At 40.9% G+C, this 27,354-nt stretch overlaps 1 protein-coding gene across 8 annotated transcripts in view; it reads right to left on the bottom strand.

The window, feature by feature from the left end:
- The window catches only part of KALRN (kalirin RhoGEF kinase), a 508,531-nt gene that overhangs the window by 442,755 nt on the left and 38,422 nt on the right, over nt 1-27,354 (bottom strand). The window lies entirely within an intron of this gene.

Below are 27,354 nucleotides of genomic sequence, written 5' to 3'. Positions count from 1 at the left end.
AATAGTCAGTCGGACTCTTGGCAAACGTGATCTGGTGGAGCATCTGAGTGTGTGGCTGTTACCAGCAAGAACAGCTCTACAACTATAACTACACCAAGATTGAATGTTATTTTTACCACACACTGACTGTCTAATATTAGTAATTATGTACAATTCTGAGGTTTCTTTTTGCATAGGAGAAAAAAATCATAACAAATAAGGCGAATGCTCAAGTACCCTGCAGCTTTAAATCCCACAACATTAAGGGCTTTTACAACATCCTGGGTGAGATCCATTGTGTAACACTGAGGTTCTGTTTGAAAGGGAAGGACACTCCTGCAGACCCCGTGAAACTGCCAAACTCAAGCATGCAAAACAGAAGGGACATTAAAATAAAAATGCCATTTTTTACATTGTCTTTGATTCTTTCCTCTATTTTGCTGACAGCCTGACACCTCATGAATGCAGACATTCCTTGACTCTATATCTTCAAGAAGTTAGCTACCGAGCCTGTGGTTTAACCTTTAATGAGCAAAATAGGGGAAGTTTTCTGACATATTCACGTTCTTGTAAATCTATACATCTGCACTCAGATCCAGGCCACACTGGGACAGTTTCCTCCTCAAACCAATGTTTCTCCTGAACAAGACTCTTTGCCTATAATATATGCCAAAGTCTTGTTAAATTAAAGACATAAATTAAAATAGAAGAAATATGAATTCAACAAAACTCTATTACAGTTTTAAAAAGTAAACATAAACTGGGTAATCTAATGAGCATAATGGGGAGGAGAAGAGAACTATATGAGAAGTGACCAGCTTTTCCCCGCCATGGTGCCATCCCAGGGCCTCTCAAAAGCTCATTTTTGGAGGCTTGATTCTGTCTTGTAGCAACTGACTCTATTTGTCCTAAATATTCAGCTGAAAATATGTTCTACATTATAGTATTGAACAGAGAGTCTTTTAAAAGCCTTGTGATCATTAAAGTTAAAAGTCTGATGAGTAATGTTGTTCTGTCTGAAGTATATGTCGTTCCCTTTGCCTCCTTGCTTTATTTTGAGACAGATATACTTAAAATAGTTTTAAATAAATATGGAGATTATTATCCAATCTAAAAGATTTAATTTAGCATTTATATGGGTTTTAAACGCATGCCAACACTTTCCTTCATTTCAGCGTTTGGCAACTGTTCACTATTCACAATTCTAAAGGCTGCAGACATATGTCTGATCATTTTAGGATATTTGGAGTTGTAGCCAATAAAGACAGTGCTGATTTTAATTAAACTTCTAATTTGTTTCTGAGACAACAACAAGAACTCTGATTGCATAAAATTGTGAATGGCTCCTTTAAATACTTGTGGGTGAGAATTGCCAGAGGCATCACTGTCCATCACTTCCAATGGTGGGTAAAAATAAATGCTAAATCATCACTCCTGATAACATCAGCAGCAGTTTGATAATCTAGCCCAACTGTAAACATCTTCTTTCCAGTGAGAAGCAGAATATGGTCTGGACAAAGGAAAAAAGCCATCCATAAATTAACTGTTCTGCCACTCCATCCCTGCCTTAGGAAACTGTTTACCAGCAGATATGTCAAACACCAATAGATATTACAGCAATTCCTCAGATGGAGTGAGACAAATCAGGGCATAGGAAGCCCTGCACAGTCACTTTCATGTCACCAGTTCAAGTCTATCTGATGTCTCCTGGAAGTAAAATCCCTGTACTGCTTTAAGGCTCTATTATAGCATCCGTGTTTTCCAGACTCTCCCAAATACCCTTGCTTTTTGCCCTCTTTTGGAAGACACCTTCCATGCCATTCACTCACATGTCCATTCCAGCCATTACTTATAGGGACAACTCCAGCATTTTCAAAGCCACCCTTTAAGGTGCTTTGGCAGCTGGAAGTGTGGCTGTGGCTGGGGGTGCCTGAGTTACCACTCCCAAGGGAACACCAGCAACAGCCTTCCTAGTTTGACCTGGGAACCACAGGTGAATGGGAAAAGTGTTAGTGGCCTTTGGACAGTTTCTCCAGGCATGCATCCATGCCAGAAAGTCACCAGGATGCCTAGGACAGCTGGGTCCCATGCAGGCAGCCTTGGGTGCTTCCCCATGAGGGGTCAGACACTGCACTGCTGAGTGCAGGACGCTCTGCACATAAATAAATGACTTCAGCCCCCAGGGCTCTCTCCAGCGCTAAACTGCTGTTTAGGAACATCAGTCACCCGCTCAGCCAGCCTGTGGATGAAGGACACTCAAGAGCCATCAGCTGGCATGGTCTCTGCCTCAGAGAAATGGAGATTATGCACAGCTCTGCACCTCTGCACCAGCCAGGGGTGTCCCACGGGCACTGGTGACCACCCCAAGCACACCAAAACGCTGAGGAGGACCCTCTGTGTAGGGCAAACAAGGGTAGTGTCCAATTTCTTTTTATAGGCTTCCTTCAAATCATTTGAAGAGCCACTTACAGAGTTTACATATTTAAATGTATTACATCATTCTGCTGGGAAGATTTTATTCCTTGTTGAGTATTACCACTTTATTTTGGAAAACAACAGCAACTTGGATATATCATTAGTATTTTGTGACAATTAGACAAAACATTGCAAGGTCTCTTTGTACAAAACATTTTCAGGTTCATCAAACATAACTGTGTGGGCTATGTCAAGAAACAGCCTTTTTATGTTGTTCTTGATGGCATGGGAGCTGTTGGCCTCTCTATAAATGCTGATCAAACCATCCCAATATAATTTGCCTCTGTGCCAAAATGTAAATACATTCAGTCTCTTCTGTGGACAGAACATAAGACATATGCTCCTAACCACCAGCTAATAATAATGTTTAGTTATTGGGAGTGCAAGGATGCTCACATAGTTATAACCAAAAGATGCTTTGTGAAATGACCTGGCAGACATTAACAGTGATGGGGCGTTTCAGGTGTGATTATACAGCTTCTTCAGGCAAGGAAAGCCTTGCCTGAGGGCTGCAGGAATGAGCTTTTATGGTCAGCAGTGGCTGGTGATGACAGTCCCACCCACACTTCTCAGTGATTAAAACCTCCCAACTCCTATCGCTGACAACCTCCTTAGTTTCCCTAAAGCACCTTAAAGCTGTTTGGCTGCATTTCCCACAGACTAGTTTGTTATTCAACACCGACTCTTTCCTCAAGACCTCCTGTATCTTACTGCATGTAAATCACACAAAATTTCACACTAAGCCTTTTGACTTGCTATAGTCTGTATTGAGTGCTCATATGCACAACGCAAGGCAGCAGCAAACATTGCCTGCAAAGATCTACAGGTTTTCAAACCTCTTCTTCATTAATGGAAATGCTGAAAATCCCAATCTGTTGATCAAAACAGCTCATGATGATAAATGAGGAGAGCCTTTGTAACTACAGGCAACAACCTTTTGCATCTCCTTAGTGACACTATACAGCATTAAATGTAAAAGAAGGATCTGTAAATGCATTATAAAAGAACATGTGATTAGAGCCACTCCTATACCACAGATATATTTTTCACACCCATTCAATTGCATTGGCATCTGAACCTTATCTGTGCAAGGGAGAATCACCACTACATCCAGTTCAGCAAAGTACTTTTCTAACCAGTTGAGGGAAGAAATCATAACCATAAGGGAGAAAAAGGGGACTGATGAATAAAAATTATCCATCAAATGCTACCAAGGCCTGATCAGTTATTCCCAAGCTCAAAACTTATTATTTCTCTTATAATTTTCCCATTTTTGCCAAGTTATGCCTACAGTTAAATCCCCCCATGCAGTTAAATCCGCTTTAGCCCGGCTGAAGGTTTACTTGTGTTTAACTGGGAATTTTTTCCCCAGTGGTAATGCCTCTACTCAAACAGCAGAATGGAGCACTGGTCTACTGAGAGCAAGGAGGACCTTTGGGAAGCATCACTGCAGACCCTGTGCTTGCTCTGCCCGTGAAACTGTTGATTTCAATGACTGTTTCCTACCTGGGACATACCGTGTGTTGAACACAGGAATCCAGGACAAAGACCAGAGGCTTGTGTTGCTTTCCATCTTCAAATCAAATAGGATACACATCAAATCAATACTGTACCTTTCAGAGCATTTAAATTAGTTTTCTTCAGAAGCTGTTGAGTTGCATAGGGCACGCAATAAAATCCAGGCTAAGTGATTGATAATCTACCATGCAGACCTCAAACTTTGGAGCATTAAATTGAAAAGCCCTTTAATTATACCTCACCTACTATTATCTCCAAACTCCCAGCCCTTTAACACAACACAGAGAACCTGTGGAGGATTCCCTTAATTAATTAGTTCGACAGCTTTTTAGACTGTTTGCTGTATTTTCATGTGCTGCTTTGACAATTATTCCTATTTTATGCTTCTAAAATATTGGTGTGCACTTGCACTCAAATGCAAGTCCTAGGTAATGCAATGAGAATCCCTCTATCAGCTTCAATGGACTTTCAGGCAAAGCTTGAAGACCTTCAATGTCAAGCTGTATTAGCTAGGCCTCTGTTTTATTTCTACATTTTCATGGAATATTGTTAAGTATATTTTACAATTTCAACTGTTTCTGGAGAGATTATTTAATTGGTTTTGTATTTGAATGAACTTACAAATGAGGTATCTACATGTCCAGATCAATATACAGGTATATCAATATTCCTGTTTATTATATTAATATAGCTATATTAATATAACTATTTATACAGGTATAAAAGCCAGAGACCAATTTTCCTAGTTCTAGCTGCAAATCACATGTTAGGTTCTGCATTAGTGTGGGTTTATACTGCTGGCCAAATAACTACAGCCCCAGTACTGAAACTCCTGGAAATGGCTATTCACATACAAGTTAAAAAAAAAGATCTGGTGCTTAACTGGCATTCAGGAGTTTCAGTGATGTGGAGCCTTATGCATTATGCAACGCTTTTTTGGTGTGTATTCCCAGGGCTGAAGGCCAATTCATGACTTGATAGCACTGGGATCATCTACAGGTTGGCTGTATAAGAAGAAAAGGAAGCATTCAGAGCTCTTTGTTGGTCAGGTTTCCCTACAGATACCAGCTTCAGCAACCAGAGAGGCAGAGGTAGGCTGACAATGAAAATATCTGGAAATTCCTTCTCAGTACCTTAGCAATGCTTAATGTGATAGCTGGAAAAGGGGTGCAAGATTTGCAATATATTTCGATACTATTTGCCGTAAAGAGATTTTCTGAATACTCTGGAACAGTTCCAGGATTATTTTGCAAGGACTCTAGGAAAAAAAAGTCTATCTCGCAGCTTCTGACTATCAGTGATGGGTGGATGTCTTTTAACATATAGTAAAAATATCTTTCTCTCTGCCTTTAATAAAGTTTTCATATTTAATTCCCTCTGGTTCCTTTCACTTAACCTTAGTAATGCCAGGTATCTGTGTCAAAAATGGAAACAACTTTGGCAGGTCATAAAATGTTATCTTACTCCACCATAGAGAACTACTGGCAACATGGAGATTAAAATCATCTACACAGACTCCTATTGCAGTTCAAATTAATTGATGAATTCTACCCAGCGAGTAAATTTTTCCATACTTCCTAATTGCTTTGGAAGTTACATCACCTTGAAGTTGAAACCGTGTGTGATAAAGATGAACTTTAAATACAACCTCATGCTTTCAGTACTATGCAGTATAATGTATTCAGTATTGTTTCAGGATAATGCACAATAGTATTATGTCAGCACGAACACCATGAAAACAAATATAGTTTTACTATTATATCAAAATTATTAATTTTATTACAAGATGGCATTAATTCTTTAACTATTTCATCTGAATTTACTCTGTGGTGCTTCTAAGGTGTATTTGGGATTATTTACTTTCACAGGCTAGATCTCCTTCAAGCAATCAATATTAAAGAAAATGGAGAGGGGCAATCTTAGAAATGTCAAGGAGTCATTTTTCGTTCCATTTCAAGGTAAGACCAAACAACAGTACATTGGTTCAATCCTGCTGCACAAGGACCAGGGAAGAAGATATGCAGGTCAAATGTCCTACAGAAGGATACAATTTTAGCACAGTGGGCACAACGTCTGGTTAATATATGTAGGTGTTTCTGTAACACAAGTAATAACATGCAATGTACAATAATCAAATCATAAAATAATATGCACTACAATGTTTGGTCATTTTTATTTGTTTGGAAAAAAGAAAAATTACTCTCCTGGCTTCATTTCTTTTGTGAAAATGCCGTCCTACAAGAAGCTATGTTGTTTCCCTAAGGGATACGCTGAAGTTCTCCCAGCTCCTCCTGGTACCCCCACAATGACCTGCACTGTTCAGAGCTGTGATCTCAGATGCAGTGCTCCATGGTTTTACCTCACCAAGAGCCTGATCGAGGATCACAGCTCAAACTCTGTATTTTGCTTCACAGTATTTAGTGTGATCAATACGCCCTTTTGTCTTGTTCAAAATGCTTTTAAGCATGAAGTGTCAGTATTATTTAAGGTGAATATGACATGGTAGAAATAATTAATATCATGCATGGAGTTGGAAAAAAGATGATTTTTCTTTTGTGTGTGCATTGGACAGCATCTCTGTATTTCTAAAAGTTCTGCCCTTAGGGACGATTTGTTCCTAGGACTCATGGTTATCCATTGCCATGGTTCTTTATGTCTCAAATGACTTGTTTAGATGGAAAATATGTGTTTAGGTCTTGGGATATGGAAATTCCAGAAGTAGTATTGTAACTTTTTCAGCTTTTTGACACTGGGCTCTGTTCTGCAAAGCCCAAACTCTGGATATGCAACCAAAGGATAAATGAAACATGAAGCAGAAAACAGAGAGTTGAGGCCCACAGAACTTTAGAGATTTGCCCACAGTCCAATAGGACATTTATAGCAAGGACAAGAACTGAACACAGACTTTCTGTCACGTAGTATAAACACATTACCAGCCTTCTTCCATCATCTTATGCCTCTACTTCAGCTGAAAAATTAACCGTAAGTTTAAGCCAAGTTACAACAGCTGGAAAAAAATAGTCCCTAGTTACTGCAAAACCTTGTGTCACGAATCTGACAGAAATAAGAGGCTTGTTCTTCAATACACCAGTGGCTTTCTTGCTTATTCCCTCTTCTTCCTGATCTTTAACATCTCCTCAGTTGTACACATGGGCCAGTTCAGTTCCTCAATATTATTTGCATTCAATAGTGCATATGCAAACAGTATTTTTAGTTAACATGCAATTTGAATAGGACTAGCATTCCAAATCCAACATTTATCTTGATTACTCTAAGCTAACTGTACCCACAGGCTCTAAAACGCCGGTTTGGAAACTGCTCTGGGCACAAGATAATATGAGATCACTAATTAACTAGGAAGTTTTAAAAGAAGATCTGATTTAGGCCCTGATTCAGCAAACAAATAACATTAAGTGTGAGTAACCCCATGGAAAACATGTGAAGTCGTTGCATAAATCACATAACATTAAGTGCACGCTGAAAGCACCTTGCTGAAATAGAGCCTAATTTAAAAGTCTCATATTCTCTTTAATGGAGTGCACTCCAACCAAGAGCCTGGTGTGTTGTGGTTTCCTCTTCTCTGTCAGGGCAAACGGTCTGAATGCAGGGCCAAGAGCCAGGAATTCCTGCTCTCTTAATCTCCTTCTGAAACCGTCTGTCTGCGTTTTGGACAAGTCCACTGACATGACTGCATCCCAGACTGTGACTTGAAAAATGTGGAAAAAAGTTTCTACTCAGCAACTTCCCCTACAAGACTATGGTTAGGATCAATTATTTATTTAAAGGTCTGAGTGATTCACTTTTAAGTCTCCTAATATACTTAAAACAGATTTAGAAGTAAAGCCAATAGGTGCCTAAGCAGATCTAACTTGCAATTCCAGTGCCATGCTTTAGATCTTCCTCAGGTGAGCAGCTCTTGCTGACACTATTCATCCCACTGATGGTAATGGAAATGCTCAGGTACTGATTGAACTGGGCCCTACTGGATGCATAACACAGCAGGAAATATGACGAAAGAAAAACGAAGGAGAGTTAAGGATCATGATAAGGATTTTCTGGTTTTACATGTCCTGGTGCTCCCTGTGACACACGATGTCATAACTCGTGGTTGTTCCTGAGAACTGTAACTTCAGGGAACAGTCAGAAACAGGGAGGCAGCACGACCAGATGGGGAAGAGCAATTTCTGAAGAAGGCTCTGATGTGAAAAATGAAGGTTAGAAAAAGAAGAGAATCCCATTGTTGTTCTCTTTAGCAAATGAAGAGCAGAGGCCTTGCTGTTCATATGAGCTCATGGCATGAGCCACCCTGTGCACCAAAAGGAAAGGAACTTTGGGCAAATAGGGGAGCATTTGGAAAAAGCAAGTGAGGCTTGTACTAAACTGAGACATCTGCCTCACTGCAGTCCTTTCTAGTCTCTCACATTCTTCAGAGAACAATACAATGAAAACTTTGAACAAGTCCCCATTACTTCTCATAGCAGATACAAATGTTCCTTAACTGACCTCTGCAGTGTTACCTGGTTATGAGCATGTTAAGAAAATGGAAGAATATAATCCCAGGCTTTGAGACAAGACATTGCGGTCTTCTTAGTCGTGACTTAGATATTTTCAAACAGTATTTCCAGGACTGTTTTATGAGCATTCAGCTGATGTATTTTTTTTCTGATGCAATTTTTCCCTTGAAAAAGATTGGATGGTCTCTGAAAAATGTAAGAACAGTAACTCCTGATACTGTAATTACCAGAAAATACCTTCCCACCACTACAGGTGGAGGAAACTTTTTTTTTTAATTGAGTTCCGGGGATAATATTTTTCAAAAGCTCACAAAAATGCTCACAGAACTATAACCTGAAAATTATAATTTAATTTGGAGCTTTACCAAGACCAAACACTCACATGAGTGAAGAGGGGGGGAGAGAGAGAGAGAGAGATACTTCCCTCCCTTCACTGCCTTTGAGGCTGACTTGAATTTATTTTGAATTCAGGAATCTGTCAGCTCCTTGTCTCACCCTGAGCCACTGGGAGCACAGGCGTGTGTGAGCTCCTCTGTGTGAAGGCAGCCGGGTGAAAATATTTTGCCTGATCACCATATTTAGGGGTCTGTCATATTCCCTGAACAAGCTACAATTTCACTCATGACTGAAGAAAGCCGGTAGAGCCACGCAAATGTAAGCAGCTACATAATGGCTGCATCTGTTTTAATTTTTAGTGGCTTTGCAAATAATGATTGTTATTAAAACAAAGTGTATTTTGTCACAGATGCTCCCAACAAGGACTAATTGGCTGCACAATTACCAGGCTTTGGCTGAATGGGCGCTGGTGCAGAAAGCTGGGTCTGCTCAAGGTCAGTGTCCCAGTGCCCTGATTGGGGTTGGGAAAACCCAAAGGCCATGATGGGCTCCTGGTTTAAGCCCCAAAAAATAGTGTCAGAAATCCACCCTGCATAACCATGATCCACTAAGGAAAAAAAGCTTTAATTTGGCTCATTTTTGGGTTTAGATCTGAAGCTTTATAAGTGTGATAGAAGACACTGTCCAAAAGTTCCAAAAGTTTTGGAAAGTGTGATGCCAGAGGAGGTCTGCCTCGTGAACCCACACTTTATACAGTCCCATAAAGCAATAAAACCCAGGATCTGCCACGCGTCACTTTACCTTTGTCATGAGAAGAATAAAGGGTGAGGCTGTGACCCTACAAGCCACTCTTAAGTCCCACATCTACTCTGCCCAGAGTATGAAGGATGAAGGCTTTTATTCAAAGCTTCTTTGTTTGACTTGATTTTAAATAGTGATACCAAAACTTGTTCTCCAGTGAATGGTCTCATCCACTCAGGTTGCATGTGGACTATATAACTGGAAGGCAGTATTTTTAGACAAACATTGATCTCTGAAAGCCTCTCATTACTTCAATGAATCAGAACCAAACCCAACATTCTTCAGAAAAGTGAGTGTTTAAAGTTAAATTTTCCATATTTTGAATTCAGCGTGATTTGTCCTCCTTTAAAAGCGATTTTAATTACATTTCAGTTTTGAATTGATTTCCACAAGATGCATAAGTTATTATTCTTCATTTAGACTGTGTCACTGGAAGCATTTCATTACATGATAAAAACCCTACAAGCCTGTCTGGCCTCAGGGTAGAAATGACTGGAATGACATCTCTGTATTTTTAGTTCAAATATTAAATGTGTATGGGCTGCAGCCCCAGTCCCTTGTGGCAGGCATCCTCCAGGAGGAGATGGCACAGCAGGCATCACAAAAAAGGAAAGGAAAGTTGGTGATGGAAGGTGGGCAAGAGATTAATGACAGCCAAACCTGCTCTTTTACAGACACATGGAAAAGCCCATAGTAAAACCATGCTGAGCCTAAAAAGAAAAGTAGGAACACCCATGTGGTACCTCTGGTGGAACTGCAATAATCCATGGGAATATACAGTGTCAGATAATTACTAAGCATTTCTGCAACAGAATCTGCTTCAGGAAGGTGAGGCAACTGCAGTAAATGGACTCTTCTCTGTGGGTGCACTGAACTGATAAGCTTTTGCTACCAGAGCTGCTGGGCTGTATTCTCTGCTCTAAGATACACACGTTCAGGTGTGAAAAACACCTCCTTCAGTCAGCACCGATACTACATTTGAGTAGAGATTATTCAGCATCCAAATTATACGCTCAGCAAGATCACCTCCATTTTGATAATTGCCTTATGAATGTGTAACACGGCAGCGCGGGGATTTGTATTCCCAGGAACGTCTGCTATCAGGCATCAATCCTTAGTCTGCCAAGGACGTGGCTCACCAGTTGATAAAGAAGAGGCACACAGCACTCTTGGAAGATTTTCAGGAAGAATCTTATCCTTCCTGGTTTCACTGGGCTCTTGCTCCATAGATGCTGAACCAGAGGTAAATTTTAGGCATGACCCTGTGTTGTATGTGATACAACAAATTTCCTAGGGGCTATGCAGGGAAAGGTCAGGATCCTCATAGAGATCCCCAGTCATTGCAAAGGGATATTTTAGAGACACTGCTAGTATTGTTGAGGTAAAAAAAAAAAAATCCATCTATTATAAATTCTTTACTTAAGGCTTGCAAATTACTTCTCTCCATAGGATGCATAAGGAGACTGGCATCCCTGAAGTGAAAAAGACCTCAATTACTCATCACTCCCTTAACCTCAGATACCCCAGTAATTGCTGTGAGTCAGTGAGGCACTTCCAGTAAGTGCTGCACACAGGGGCTGATATCCTCTCTGCTCTTTTCCAAAATAGCAAGCACTTGAGTGGGAGCAGTGCTGATATATGCACACAGCTCCCAGGGAGAGATGGAGGTGGAGGGGAAGCTGGGTTCCTGCTCTTCACCTGGCTGAGGGGGAGAGCCCAGCCCCCATGGCCGATGGTAGGGGCTGCATTGCAACGTGGAGCTTTAGAGACGGTGCCAGAGACAAATGTGTTGCGCTGCGGAAGGAGAACATAAAGGAGAGTTCGGGATGTGCATTCATCCCTCAGAGCCCCAGCAATAATTGTCACTGATTAGAGGAGCAGGAGTGATAAGGTGGTCATGAAGGCAGTGGCCCCTCACCTCACAAGGGCAACAGCAGGTGCAGGGACTGCAGCAGCACACACAGGTCCAGAAAGCACTTTTGAAGAAATCTCCCAACTGCTCCGATTTTCTGTGCTTTGATTTGTGCTGCCAAGGGGGCTGATGGGCACCCAAAGTGTGCCCTTTGGGATGATGCTCAAATGACTGATGCACACAACCCACAAATGGGTGCTCTGGGCATCCATGGGGCCGCTCCAAAGTGCAACAATTGAAATGCACAATGTGCAAACATCAGTTCCTTCACATCAACCGTCTCTCAGTACAGATTCACTCCCTCTTTGACATTATTTGCCACCATAATGTAGCAGCATGTACCACTGGGGATTTCTCAGCATTTCTGAGTGTCCTGAGCTCCAAATACAGGGACAGCACATGGTTCCTTCCACAAGATGCGTTTTTCAAGACTGAAAGTCCACGCTAACTATTCTCTATCACTTAGACAAGTGTGAATTGGAAAATGCTGAGCACAGCTAGTTAGTGAAGAAAAGGATTGGTAAGATAGATGGTTTCCTTCAGAAGAAAAGAGGACATTCAGATCTTATTGTACTTGAGGCATGGAAAAATATTCTGCTCTAAGAATTACAGGCCCAGACAGGAAATGCCTGTTGTCACCACATCACACCCTGTGGCTACAAAATTTGCAGAAGAGGGGACGGTCATGCACAGGTCTCCATCATCCATTTCATCATCCCAAGACACTGCTTTGAGTTTAGGAAAGTTCAGTGGTTTATATTCTTTTTTTTTTTCTGCACACAGCTGTGACAGAAATTTATTCTACAGTATTAGATTAATGAAAATTTCTCTCACATTTTGCTACAAACCCAAGAACACTTGAAGAAGATATGTAGCCATCACAGGAGGTTGTTTCATTCAGAGGCTTGAACAACTGCAAGGGTTGATGCCTCTCTCTCGTAATGGGCTGTGCTTTTTGAAATGTTTTTTTCTTGTTCTTGTTGCCAACTTAGGTAAGAGCTGTTCTTTCAAGTCATCTCAGCATGACTTCAACTGGAGTATTTTCACTGCACAACTCAAACTTTTGGCTTCCATGAGGCTCTGTCCTTTTGGCATTTTCCCTTGAAAGAAATGCGCCTTCAATCCATATTCCTGCAAATATTAAGTCTATACATGTGGCCCTGATTTGCAACCTCTCTGCAACTCCACTTCTGAAACTGGGCCATTTGTTCAGTGGAAAGGGCCAAAGTTATTACTGCAGGTAACCACAAGTCAGAGCTGCAAATCAGCATAGAAACGATAAGCCAGTAGAAGCAATAACAGTCAAGAACCCAGATATAGATCCCATAAAACCAGCACTTTGCCAATCTGCTTAGGCCAAAAATCCTTCAGCAGATGCCTTATGAGTAACTTTTTAGAAAGCATAATTTGAAAACCATTGGACAGATCAGAAACCAAAAGATAATATCACTGAAAGTCCAAACTATGTGGGTTTTCTTTTTTTTCTACAAACAAGCAGGACCATATTCTGTTCTCATTTAGAGCCATAAGGATGGCTGGTGTCAGCCATTCAAGATTTACATTCACAAAACACAGAAAAATTAAGTTCAGGTTATTTCTGTGGCTGAATTTTCTGTCCTTAGACACAAAGAAAAAGCTAGGATACAGTCTCAACAATCTTAGGATAGCGAGGAAACACAGGAGAAGTTTTCTTATGTCCCAGACTACAGCAGGAATTACAGAGTTAGAAAGCAGAGAGGAGAGCTGGCTTGCAGATGAAGATAGAGATAAATCAGTGTGTGGCTGGGATGGAACAGAGCACTCAGTAAATTTCCACCTTCTTGTGCTGGATCTGTTCATTTCATTCTCAGTTACTCAAAAATTCCATTTGAAAACTAGCAGCAAGTAAATACTATAGAATGGAGCAGGAGGAAGTAAAGAGACAATAAGTGAATTACAATTACATTGGGAAACAAAGACATCCAAATCTCTTCCATCAGAATTACAAGAAATTCATTAAATTGGCACTGGGCCAACTGGAACAAGCTGAATTAGTTGAATAATGAAATGTTAATTCTTCAGTTTTGCCTTCTATTTTACCCAATCAACTGTTTTCAAACACTCTGTAACTTTGCCACTCACAAAAACAAAACAAAACAAAAAAACAACCAACCAAAAAGTCCCCCCAGAGATAGAGATATATTGGAGAGAGGCCAAAAAAGAAGAGTGCAAATGTGCAGAGGTCCAGAGCACATGAGGTCCTGGGAAAGACTGAAAGAGCTGGGGTTGTTTCATCAGAAAGGTCTATGGAAAACACACTATGGGTTTTCAAACAAATTCATGAAAGGACAGCTTCAAACTTGCAGATTACTGTTTAAATTTCTGCAAATGAGATAAAGTTTGAGGAAAAATATTTGAAAACAGTGTATAGTGAAGTGCTGGAATGGAGGCCACCGCAAGGGCTGTGGGCATCTCCTCGCTGGAGCTGCCAGGTATAACACAAGAGTCATTCTCCCCACCGTGAAGCAGGGGATAAACAAGGCAACCTCTTGAGGTCCATATTTTCTGATTTGCTTTGCAAACAACATGCCAACAACTTTGGTAAGCAATGTTTCAAAAGGTGATATACTGATGCTGAACAATATGCCACACCAGTCTCCCCTGTCTGAGGTGCTGGGCTTTCCTATGCCTCTAATAAGATAAAACAGGGGTGTGCCCCTATGCAACCTCCAGTTGTGAAACATCAGACACTTGACAGCATCATCCTTGTGACAAATCTAAACCACCACTAAAGGATCCCAGGAGTCTCTTAATCAATATGTGTTTCCTTTAAAATACCCCTATAATTGATTTTGCAGTGGTGGTATTAAATGGTTTAAACATGCAAAGGGTCATTTTAGGTAACTGTCCAAAGGGCAACCTCCACTACCTGCAGGTTTGTGAAATATCCATTACAGATTCCTTTAAACTTGGTAATGAGCCATATTTAATAGGTTGCGGTGTTTTTATATAAGTAAATTTGAAACAGATTCTCCAAGTAATGAGACAAAGTTGGCGAGCTAGAATTTCACCATGTGGCTGAGCGCTGGCATCACAAGTACGTGGGGGTGCTCAGGGCCCTGTGTCTGTCCCAGGCATTTGGCAAAGAGCCACTATTCTGTTTCTACTGCCACATGAGGCTTTTATGTTCATACAGTTTAAATGTTTCCTGTTCCTGCCCATCCATTTATCATTTTCTGAATGAAAACCTAGCAAAGGTTTTAACAAGCACATAGTTATTTCAGACATCTCAGTTTTAGGCACCAGCTAGAGACAATGGCTACAAGAACCTGAAATATACCTTACTCATTCTGGCACTTGAATCTCAAATTCAATCTGTCTAACCAAAGGGCAAGTTTAACTGCATACTTGAATAAAAACATTGGGAATAATTCTGGACATGACTGCATAGCACTGTCTCTACCGTGATGTATCTATAATCTGCTTTTCCCCTAGGTATCCCTTGGGCACAGTTAAAACCAAATAGCATTTTACTGAATTTTGCAGCTCTGATTATCCTGTGCCTAATCAACCTTTGCTCTTCTAGATTTCCCAGTTTGCAAAACTAATTATAATGAATTGGCCAGCATGTATGAGCAGTGCTGCCCTTCACCATCCCGAAAAGGACTGCCCGAATGTGTACTACAGGTCAACTATAAGTTAATAAGCACAGACAAATTTGAACAGATGTTGCTAGCAAAGGGCTTGTGCTTTTGAAGTGGAGGACAATGCTCCATCCTTGCTGCCCTTTCGTAATTAGAGTTATCTTCTACTGAGAATGAGAGATCTTCTATTTAGATAGATAGAAGACAGATAGATAGATAGATAGACAGACAGATAGATAGATGTCTTCTAGATATCTAAGGACTGATTTTTTAATTATTACTATTATCATCATTAATCATAGTTGATCTGCAGCATTTATTCACATTATTATTGGGGGAATATAATAGATACCCTCAAGCATGTAATAAATGTACGCTTCCCACCATCTGATTGGTGGGGAGCAACAAACTACAGCTACTTTTAAAGCAGATGTGCATAGACTTTAAAAGGGAAAATCTATGGTGAAAAATTACACCACTACATGACTGAATACAGTAAAGCAGTGGAGTGAAAAAGACTTACATTCAGCCTTGCAGCAACACTTAACATTTTTTAGTCTACAGAGCCAGATATCTGTCCCCAAGTATTTTTGCCTCTCTCATCTAGATTATAACTCCTGCAGAATAAAAACTGTCACCATCAACATAAAAAGATCCCTTGACTGCTGACCCGATTTTTTTTTTGTCCCCTAGAAAACAACCATTTGAAACTCTGATGAAACAAGATGCACAGGAACCTACTCTCTTCTCCCCAGCGGTGACACAAATAGCTTTTCTGAGCAAGCACGTCAAGAGTAAACACGAGCTGCTACAATAAAAGAGAAAGTTTGATTTCACAATTCTTCCTTGTGCAAGGAAGCTTTTTAAAGAGACTATTAGGTTAGTCAGGACCCTAGACAAAGCAGGGGAAGTCCCATGGCAGCCACACAATAAATGGCAGCACCATTAACATTAGGTCATAACCTCCCTGTCGCTGAGCCTTTGTGTGCACCGAGCCTGGTGCGCTCGGAGCTGCCGACAGCTGTTCCAGGGCAACACATGGCCAAGGAGAAAAGCAGCAGCCAGCAAGGGGTTAAATCGCTGCTTTGGGCTTTTTTGCTGTAAGCAGCATCCCTTGAACTTGCTATTATCTTCCTGCCATCTCCTCCAGACCTGTCCAAAAACACAGGCGGGTGATGTAGGTCTCTGAAATCAATGTAACCATGCCAGGTGCTTTCCTTTCCAGTATAAAATAGCCGTGCCCTTCCTGCCTTGCTTTTAAAATGGTCACTAGTTTCTAGCACTTGTTTCAGAAATGCACCACTAAGATTTGTTCAAAGACACCATCAGTTCAGCACGCAGATTATCTGCTCATGTGTTCTGATTCATTAGATTCTCCTTTTCAATTAGGAAAAAAATGCATTTGTAAACCCAGAATTTTGAATTCCTCCATTCAAAACAGCAAGTAAACCAGCATGCTGCTCACACCCCAATAATAAGTTTATTTCAAACATCAGATGTATCACAAACACTATCCTTACAATCCTTCTTTTAAGCAACAAAAACAAGCATTCTTTAGTCTCATGGCTTTTCTCAAGGTGCTGGCAACACATTATTTCTGAATAGAATGTATTCCTAAAGTCCAAATATTGCATATAATTAAAAGATGCAGCTTTTTTGGACCACCTTGTGCCTGTTGCCAAAAAGCATAAAACTACCTTCTTATCAGGAGTTCATATTTATTCCTGAGAAACAACATGCACTGGATGGAGCTGATAAATAATTCAAATGGGAAATACTCTTTTACTACAACTAGAAAAGCACGTACTCATAATGGAAAAAAAAACAGAAAAAAAACAAAACAGGAGAAAGGACAAAGTTGTGCTGGAAACTAATTCTTCGGGATGTCATCACATAGGGTAAAACAGCTTCCTTATAACACACTCCTACATCCTCATGGACTGCAGGGAATCTTACACCAAGGGGCATAAAATAAAAAGTAAAACTGCACAGCTATCTCTAATTTCCAAGTTCCCTTCCATGTGTGACTGCTGGTCAGGGATGTGATTTGATACCAATACAGTTATAAACACAGTGTCCCATGTAAGCCCTGCTGTGGCATCACTGGGTCATTGCAGGGCTCACCTCTGTCCACGCAGGTAGATCTTGCCCTGGGCAACAGCCTGTTCAGTGAAAAGCACCTTTAACTCTCCAGCCTCGGGCTACATTGGGGAGTGACGGATTGCTTTAGTAGCACTGTTGCTGTTCCTAGTGATATAACTCCCCTAGAGACAAGGCCTTAGAAAACTACCGTGGGTGTCTGGCAGACTCAGGAGATGATGTGTCCAGCACCATGAAAGAGCCATAATCAGAGTTTGCTGCTGAAACGCTACGGACTGAGGTCCCCGTTGCTCTGCAGAGCATAATGTCAGCACAAACACAGCCAGCAAAGAGACTGCTGTGGGCTTGAGACAAAACAGAAATTTAAAAAAAAAAAAAAAAAGATAAAGAAACTCCCACCACCCTTGCATTCATCAGACATAAATACTGTTTTGCTTTCTATTAAGATCTTGCCTTAATCTGGTAAAATTAGACTTTTGCTTTATGAAACAGACCTGGCACAAGCCTTCCCTGCCCTGCTCCCTGCACAGGACGGGACGAGGTTCAAGACCTCATGCTCTTCAGTCATTCACTGCTTTCCAAATATGCTTGCCATTAATTCCCCCATTCTCTCCCTCGAGTCCTACATAAAAGCTGCACAGCCATTAGTAATTATTAACTGAGTCCAATCAAATACTTTAGCTGAGTTTGAACATTGCTATTCAGTTTGGGATGTTTAAACATAATTACAGGCAGCAAGACTTTTTGACATGACAAATATTTTTTAATAACATTACCAGAATGGTTAGTTCTGTTTTCACTGTGAAAGCAAACAGAGCAATTCCAGCTGGAAAGTTAACATTTATCCTAGCAGTTGGGTAAAAAAGACAGACTCTGGCAGCCAGGCAGCCAAGTAAACTGCTTCCACTAACCAAGGAGAGATAGTGCTTCCAGGGACACAATCCTACAGCCAACTTTTCTGCAGTTCAGAGCAGTGAACCATTACAAAACTTCATGTATTAAGAGCTCATTCCCTTCTACCCTTTCCCCCCCCCACTCCTTCACCATATCCTTCTCCTCACACACCCTTTGACATGCATCAGGTTGAGCTTTGATGAAAATTATTGTTTCTTCAGAAAGGGAAACACTGAGTTACTCAACCTGGAAAATCTTCCAACACTAAGAGCACAGACTAACGATGAGCAGAGAGGTCGGAGAGGGAAGGTGCTTACTAAAAACCTTTGAGATCAGAACCAACAACAATAGATTTTTTTCACTTAGGCTCATTGTTTAAATTGTATTCTACTGCAAGGAGTCTGGGCGCCTTTCAAATGTAAATATTTTACAAGAGAATACCATATGGGAGACCCAGCTGTTTGTTTTTATTAGGAAAAAAAAACTAAATCCTTTCATTTTGCAAAGATTTTTTTTTTTTAAGCCCAACTCTTAGTTACATGCCAACATTTGAACTATCTTAATTCAAATTAATCCCTAAGTAGTTGCAGGAAGTGTTTGAAGTTGGGATTTTGCAGTTGTTAAGCACTTAAAGAAGTTGTAAAAGAAATCAAGATTGCAATATGCTTATACATCAGTATTTTCCCATGTTTGATAAAAAACCAAAACACATTGACTCTTTACGTACTATTATAGGTGGCATATTTAGAGTTCAATACAGCACGATGACATTTAAATGGGTACGTAAGCAATATCAGCTACAAAAATAAACCCACCCGGTCCAAAATCAGAGACCAGCAAAAGCTTCAGAGTACCTAATTCACTTGCCAAATTAAGCTTCTAATTTTGTATACAGATTACTCAAATAAAACCTTGCAGATTTTCTTAAATGTGTTTCTGCTCAGAATAATTTGCCAAGAAATACTCATACAGTGAGTCAAGGCAGGGAAAAAATGCTTCTGTGCTGTCTTTAAAGCCCAGTTTGCACAGGACACACAAAGAGCCACAAGCAGAAACACAGTGTCCACATCCACAGGATTCATGTGCCCCTGGGTCCCAAGAAGTCATTTCTGTTTTTCGAGACAGGACTTGCTGTGCTCTCTTGAGACCTGTGAGAATACACATGCACATGTCTCACCTTTATTCATCCCACTAACTCTTTTCTTTTTATTCTCGTACTTACCACAGGGAAAAAAAAATTAAGTCACAAAGATAATATAATAAGCATCATTCTGGAGAACATCCATGCTGGGGCACTATACCTGTCCTGCCCTAAATCTAACCCCAGGAAGGACTGATATAACCAGAGGAACCTCACAGAGGGGCTGGGCAATAAGACCCAGGCACCTGACAAGTGATGCTTCTGCAGGATGCTCTTCCAGCAAACAGTTGTTTAAGAGTTTTCTCTGAAACAAATCCTAATTAAACTGTTTCACAAACTATTTTTGCTGGAGTTCCTTAAATCCCTCTCTGAATCCATTTATAACCCTACAACCTCCTGAGACAATGAATTCTCTAGTTTAATTATGTTCTGGGCAGAAAAACTATTTCCTTCCCTTTAATGCTTCCCTGTCGTGCAAGATGCCCTCAGATTTGTGAAATGTGCTGCACCCTACATAGCCAGCCAAGAGTAAAGGTTTTAATGTGAGGTCCAAAAGTGCAGAAGCTGAAAAGTGCTGAGAGGTTCATCTCCAAGGCTCTGGGAATCAATTACTGCCTGGGGCTGTGCACTAAAGAGAGGCGGAGGGTAGAAAGGGAAAGGAAACACGTTTTTGAAGGAAATATGCTTACACCCAAGACAACATCGAATTTTTTATCAGCTAGGGCAGCTCGGTGACCAGGTCTGAACATCAGAACCCAGACACTGAGTCATCATTTAACTCTCCTGCTCGTCAGCACCCAGAGCCCTCAGCTTTCCAGCAGCTGCCCCTCTGCAACCTTCCTCACATGCAATTGAAGGCAAGGTAAACCCTCTCTCCCTTTCTCGAACACCAGCCAAATGCTTCCTGCTCCTCCTCTTATTACTGCTGCTGCTTCTCTCATCCCAGCCACCCTGGGGTTTATTTGATTCCCAGAAAACAAAAATCAATGCTACAGTGTTGGGTGAGGAAGGCTGCTCTCCTCTTGAGACCCACAGCATCCATATAGATGGGAGAGCAGCTTCCCCATCCCTGCTGCTCCAGGTTCCTTGCAGTAGCAGCTATTTGCCTTTTCATTATTGTTCGTGTTACGGCAGCAGCTGAAGCTTTCAACCAAAACTGAGCTGGCCACCATACACACAGTTAAGACAACATTCACTGCAGACAGCTTAACATCTGAAATAAGATGATGAGAAAAGATTGAGAGAACGCAGGTCAGCGCCTTCATGTGTCCCAAGCAGGGAAGAGTGTGGGGGCTGCCCAAGCTGCTGCAGGTGAGCAGGCCCCGTGTTGCCCTAGGAAGGTTATTATTTCCATGAGTTACACCCATTAGGCACTCCCTGTGGGAGGCTGTAATTCAGAACAGCACTTCTGCACTAGCCTGAAGGTAAGATATGTTATGGACTGACCACAGAGTAAACATTAATTATATCACTCAAGATAGCTGGTATTCACGGGTCAGGACAGGAAGTTCTTCTCCCAAAATAGACAGGCTTGGTGCAGACTGAAGAACAGCACAAAATCCAGAGCGATGACAGTTTGCCTAGTATATGTCTACATAAGGTAAATCTCACTGATCCTCATTTATCCCTCCACATGCTCTTTGGGACTGTGTTTTCTCCCTGATGCAGGCAACTTGTTCCTGCAGCACCAACATAGCACACGCTTCTATGAAGTAAAATCTCTTCCAGGGGGAAGGCTGAAACACAAAGTCTCATGGGCAATACCTTTTCACCTCCCCACACCTGCAGTGCCACAAACCACTGCTATAGCGCACCCCAAATGCTTCTCCCTAACACAGAACCTGCAGACTTTTCCTGAAGCAAGTGACAATGGCAAAGCCTTTCTGTGACAAGCTGGTAAAATCTAGTCTTACTACAAACACTGCATCTTAATTCTGATTTACTCTAACAAGAAGCAATCCACACATATTATAGCCTGTCCACTGAAAAGCCAGTCCAGATGAGAGCACTTGCCTTTTCAGTGGGTTTGTGTTTGAAATTCAGTGGTAGTATTCAGCATAGAAAGAAAAAGTTTTAAAAGATAAGGAAGCAGGATTTCTCTGGACAATTGGCAACAGAGGAGTTACTGGCATTCAAATGTGTGCTCCAGGCAAGAGCTGACTTTCTGACACTGTGCCCCAAACCATGTTGTTCTTATAATAAAATCATTCAGGCATCAGTCGTGAGGTGGAAGATTACACTGAAATAGTACTCCCCACACTGTATCTTTTTCATTTGCATCATTTACTGCTGGGCATCTGAAAAGAAAGGATGGCTTATATAAGAGACTTACCCAGGTCTGGAAATGTTTTCCATTTCTCCTCCAACACAAAATATTTCTTCTTATAAAGAGAAAGTCAATGTTTTTTCAAAGCTGGACTATACAAATTCAGACATTTCCTCTTTCTGGTTGAAGTATTTTGTAAGCATAAGAGCAGTTATCAATTTAGCCCCTTGTTCGAGTTGAGAATCACAAATATTCTCTTAGATATTAATGAAAAAACAATATCTGTGGAAAGGGGAGGGCTCCAGAATGATCTTCTTTGCCCATCTGTAATGACAGGTAGGGACCCTCTAAATTTAGTGATTGCAGGAATGGCACGGGACATTACAAATCTATTTCTCCTGCCAACACAAATGGCTGCACATTTGAGGCTGTGTTTGAAGAGGATGCCTCAGGTTCCACCACTGCTGTGGCTACCAATGCCCAGCTGTGATGGCATTGAAACTAGAACTGGGCTTTGGGAGGCACCTGATGGCACAGGAACCTATCTGAGAGCTGATGCTGATGAATGAACATCAGAGCATAGGAGAGATTCAGTAACTAATCCACCCTTCTCAGCCACTGAACTGTCTGCATTTGGGTATCAGTCCCCTTCATCGAGCACAGTTACTTATTATTTCAAAGGTGTCCAGCTCCATCTCGGTTCCTTCCTCGAGCACTCTGCAAGATTGTATTAAAGTGTTTACTGGGACTGAAAAACATCAATAGAGATTTACTAAGGTTTCTTAAGTCTATTTGCAGCTCAGCCCTCCCTGTTGATATGAAACATCAGGTTTGTGTGCAGGTCACAGGTCCTCTTCCAGCTCAGGACGAAGTCAGGCTGAAATTTCCAAGAAAGCCAGAAGAAGGTAAACTAGCACTGAGTTCTTACTGAAAATGAAGAAAGATGGATAACCAGAGCCTTGCAAATCCCAGTTAGGATGTGTGCCCTCAAGAAGCCCAACCAAGGGCAGCCACTGCGGATGGGACACAGGTACCCACTGGCACAATGTGCTGCACTGCCCTGACTCCAGTGTTGTAGGAACTGGAACTGCAGCTCCAAGACTGTGCAAGACAAATATAAAAGAACAGATTCAGGCAGGGGCAGAGGGATGCCTTAGGTTTCCCTCTTAAATAAAAACCTGCTGAGAAGCAGTGTGCAGATATATAGTATAATGAGTAAATAAATACTTTGTCCTTCAAGGGTTATTTTCTCCCCTCGAAGGTGAGCTGGTGACCAAAATTTCCTGATCCTGTCCTGAAGTTATCCTTAATCTTAAAATGCTTCAGAAAGGTACAGACAACAGGAGTGTCACCTGCCAGGCCTTTAGGGCTTTATAGCACAGTTCCCATTCCTCACAATTTGTATGCCTTGCACATTAAGACATAGATTTCCTCCTGGTAGGTGAGGTTTACACCTCTCATCCCACATATGATGAAATGAACAGCTCCTATTGTAACAGGACCCTGAATGAGTCTGTTCATACAGACCATAATACCAACAATACAGCTGTGTGTGCCAATGTGATCTCTACCTCTCTCCTGTCTGTGGGGTTTGGATAGGACCCAATCCATGCCAAATTTAGCTGTTGGTTACAATACTTGTGAGGAACATTTGGTGAATAACTAGAAGTTACAGTTCAGATTTGCATTTATAATCATGACAAAATGAAACCAGTAAGTTTCCTATGTAATAGCTTTAAAGTTATCCGAGAAGAAATTGTTATTAAGAATCCAAGCTTCTACACAGGCCATTGCGCCCAAATCCACCAGTATGCAATGAGCAATCAGAGAAGTTATTCCAAAAAAGGAAAATACATTTTGCATTAGTGATAAATTCACTACAAAATATTTTCAGTAAGTTATTATTAATAGCATGTTCCCCACTTAGGACTCAAGTGCCATCAAATAAAAATATGCTGCTGTTGCCAATTGGAAAACTAGCTCCATATGTGTTTATTGGAGTTATAAGAGCATAGTGTCCAGGTGTAGAGGTTATAATTTTGGCAAGAAAAGACCTGCTACTTCTGGAGGTACCTAACCAACATAAGCACAGCTTGGTGTGCTGTCCCCCCTGATGCCAGGCCACATGGAGAGGACTGTGAGCCTCAGCTGCAGCAGCTAAAGCAGTAAAGCACAGATTTCAAAAGGCGTTTCAACATGTGACTCATTAATTTAAGAGTTTACTCATGGACAGTTATCAAAATACTTAAGAGGCTACAGCACTCACTCCATAACCTGCATCCACACAATCTACTTCATGTTCTCATAAGTCTTTACTTATGATACTTTGTCTACTGAAAATCAATGGAAAATAAAAATCTAATATTCTGACGAATCTGGACCCTAAATTCTTATTCATTTCTGTAGAGACCTAGGAGCATAAAATAAAAGTTAGGCCCTTAAATACATGCTCAAATCTGGATGCCAGGCAGCAAGCACCTGTATAGGTCCTGGGAAAGACCCTAGACCCTCCTTGAGGCTTTTGGTGTCACCAAATAATAAATTAATAAAATTATCAGAATTATAACTTTGCCTGCTGTCATTAGCTCATATGGGATTGATCTCAAACACCAGGAATGCAACAGCACTGAAACCATCACAGAAGGGGGGAGAGAAAAATCAAGTCAATTCTTCAAAATATGGCAAGAACCTGGGGAGTATGTTATGCTAACACATGACACGACATTATTCATACAAATGATAGAAAGAAGTGAGGCTGGAAAGAACAGTTCCCCAGTGTGCAATACTTTTTTGGTTAGTTCAAACCATAGATGATATAGCGAACAGTTACTACTTCAGGAAAAGAGATGCTGTGAGGCCAGCCTCTCATGAGCTGGTACAGTACCAAGTCTTCCCCAACTGATTAAAGAGATCATAAAGGCTTTCTTCCAAATTCCCAATTACTCTTTTTTTTTAAGTAAAATTAAAACAAACAAACAAACAAACAAAAAAAACCCCCAAACTTAAATCACAGGTTTTCAGATCCTCTCTATTTAATCACCATAAATGTCACTGAAATATCAGACACGATACCTGCATGACAAGAGGGAATCAATTTTGCCTCTTTCCCCAGAGTCTCTTTGGTTTTCAGTTTCATTTGTCACGCTGGTATCAACTTCCTCCTGGCCAGATGATGTTATAATTAAACACCCTGAGATTCTCAAGCCCTCATGATGCCCAACTCTCTTTCCTTCCCATCTAGCAGCTCAAGCACAGGCCTGGCATCAGAGCAGGACATACAGTTGATGCTGGGAGCCTGGCACAGGTGCTGGGCACGTTTCCCGCCACGCGACCAGAGAGGTGCATGTCTCCTCCAAAATATCCACTTCATTAGAACACATTCATGATGGTAATCACTAGGACACAATCTGGTTCAGTGTTTAATAACTCCATCATTGTGCTGTGAATGTGCTCTGGTCATTTACATCTAACATGAGTGGGAGCATGATTTGAGCATTGCAGCTCTAATGATGCCCATTTGTGACATTGATGGTAAAGTTTTGGGAAAAAAAATTCTTGCTATATGTTACAAGATCTGAACAGAGTTACTCTTCTGCCTTTAATATTATGCCCTTTGACAGTTATAGTTTACCAACAATAGCTTCAGAGACAACATTTTGACTGATACTTTGTCATGTTTTTATCCTCACAAGGTGTAAGAAGGCATGTAATTCAGATTTGGCAGGTAATCATTCAGCAAATCATACTGGCTAGCCAAGAACAAACAAGGAACATTATGCCAGTGAAAGGATGTGTTACACTGGGTAGTTTTTGCAGTAAATTTGCAGCAGTGAAAGTGAGGAATTTGAGGCCCATTGAGAGAGGCTCTTACTTTAAAGAACTGAAACATCCAAAAAATCCTCACGCCTTGTGCACACAGCTCCACCAAAATCATACAGATCCCTGATCAGAAGTGCAAACTGGGAGTCCAACCTGAAAAGCCCTTCCAGTGAGACATGCCAGGAACTGTTAATCGTCAAATGAACAACTGCTGGACTTGTTAATTTCTGTTATGATGAAAGGGATCTCATCTTCAAATGAACTTCTTTATCCACAGTTTAACAAACAAAACAAACCTCTGAGCATTGCAGCACTAGGTGTAATCAACCCATCAGACAGCATTAAGTTAAAACAATGGCTCAGATATCACTAAGCCTCTTATAGGAGTTCAGTCAAATCCAGACTTATTTGGATTATGTGGCAGTTTGGGAAATACAGTAGTAGAGGATCATTTTCTTTCCAATCAAACTTAAAGAATATGAATTTTTGTTCTCTTACAAGCCAAAAAAAAAAAAAAAAAAAAAAAGGACAGAAAGAATAACTGCACTGGCCTTGTGTAAAATTGCTCAATTGAACCAACTTGTAGCCAGCCTGGAAGCTTAGTGACTCTGCCAAGCCACATCTGAATAATGGTCCTTGTCACCCGCTCCTGAGGCTGGGAGCACTCAAGAGGCAACAGAAGCCACTTATTTCAGAAAAGTGTACATCTCATCTTGTTCAGCAATAGCCCACTTTGGCCCCAATATTGGGGTCTAGAAGCTAGAAACTATATGATAAGGAAAAGCATTGATGAGACTTGAAGGAAGTCTTGTCATAGTCTTCTGTGCTTTCAATACGGTTCATTTGCTCACAAATGTTCAGGGCTGGTACAGGAAGTCCATCAAAAAGAAAGAGGGAATGGTAAGCCCAACCATCCCAGAGAGTTGCAGGCTCAGCATCTGGCTCAAAGTCCTGGATACTGGGCATGCACATGTGTAAAGCAGACCCAGAGCCTTACGCGAGCATAAGCAACAAACACGTTGATTTCCATTTATGTCAATGAGGGCTGCAGAGATCCAGTATGTCTGAAAGTAGGCATGTGTTAAAGACATGTCCATATATGGATTGAAATGTCAAAGTTTTTTAGAATCCTGCATTGAAAATATTGGCCCTTTCTCCTCAGAACTGTTAGCACCCGATAACTCTTTAGATTGAAGCAAGAGATTTCTCTTTTACTTCGTTCTTGTAACAGTGTAGCATTGCTGGCTTCAAACAAATTATAATAAGAGTAAATCCAAGTGTTAACAGTGAGAATTTAGGCCCTAAAATTATATTTAGTAACTAAACACCGCTGAAGTAAATAAACCAGAAGACTTGCCTAAGAGAGCAACTTAACCAGCACTGTCTGTGCTTTTGTTGGGCTGTAAAGACAAACTTGAGGATGTTGTGACAAAACTCAGCTTGAAGCTATTAATTTTTCAAACATACTGTGACGTTGATCTGAAAGCTGTGAATTAGAAGATGGAAAGTATTCCTGAATTTCACATTTCATCACATATTTTCACGGTGGGTGAAAAAAAAGTTTTGCTTTCCTCATCAGAGGACTGTTGTGTCTTCAGGAAGAGCTTTCCTTTTGTTCAGGATTGCCATCTTCCTGTGTGGTGTTGTTCAGCCCTGCACTGTGACTCTGTACAATGGGACTACATGGCTTGTACAGCTGTTAAGAACCACTACAGCAAGACGCTGAGATTAAAAGTAAAGCAGTACTGCTGCAAACTTCACCTCAAGTTGCAAGGCAAATTCTTTTTATTTCTGGCTCATGCATCATCGGTAACAATACAAGTCCTCCCAGGTCCAGTGCTGTGTAAATCCATTACTCATTAATTATGTTTCCTGTGTCATCTGGCCAACACTATTTCCTTCTCTGGGTTGTACATGTGTCACTGGGAGCATACTTTGAAGACAATGAGTTTGTAAATTTGAAGACAATGAATTTA

The sequence above is a fragment of the Pipra filicauda genome, unplaced genomic scaffold (genome assembly GCF_003945595.2).
Source record: "Pipra filicauda isolate LSUMZ 115617 unplaced genomic scaffold, ASM394559v2 scaffold10_size6260569_pilon, whole genome shotgun sequence".
Taxonomy (NCBI): domain Eukaryota; kingdom Metazoa; phylum Chordata; class Aves; order Passeriformes; family Pipridae; genus Pipra; species Pipra filicauda.
The sequence above is the reverse complement of the archived record's forward strand: the minus strand, read 5'-3'. Positions and strand labels throughout refer to the sequence as shown.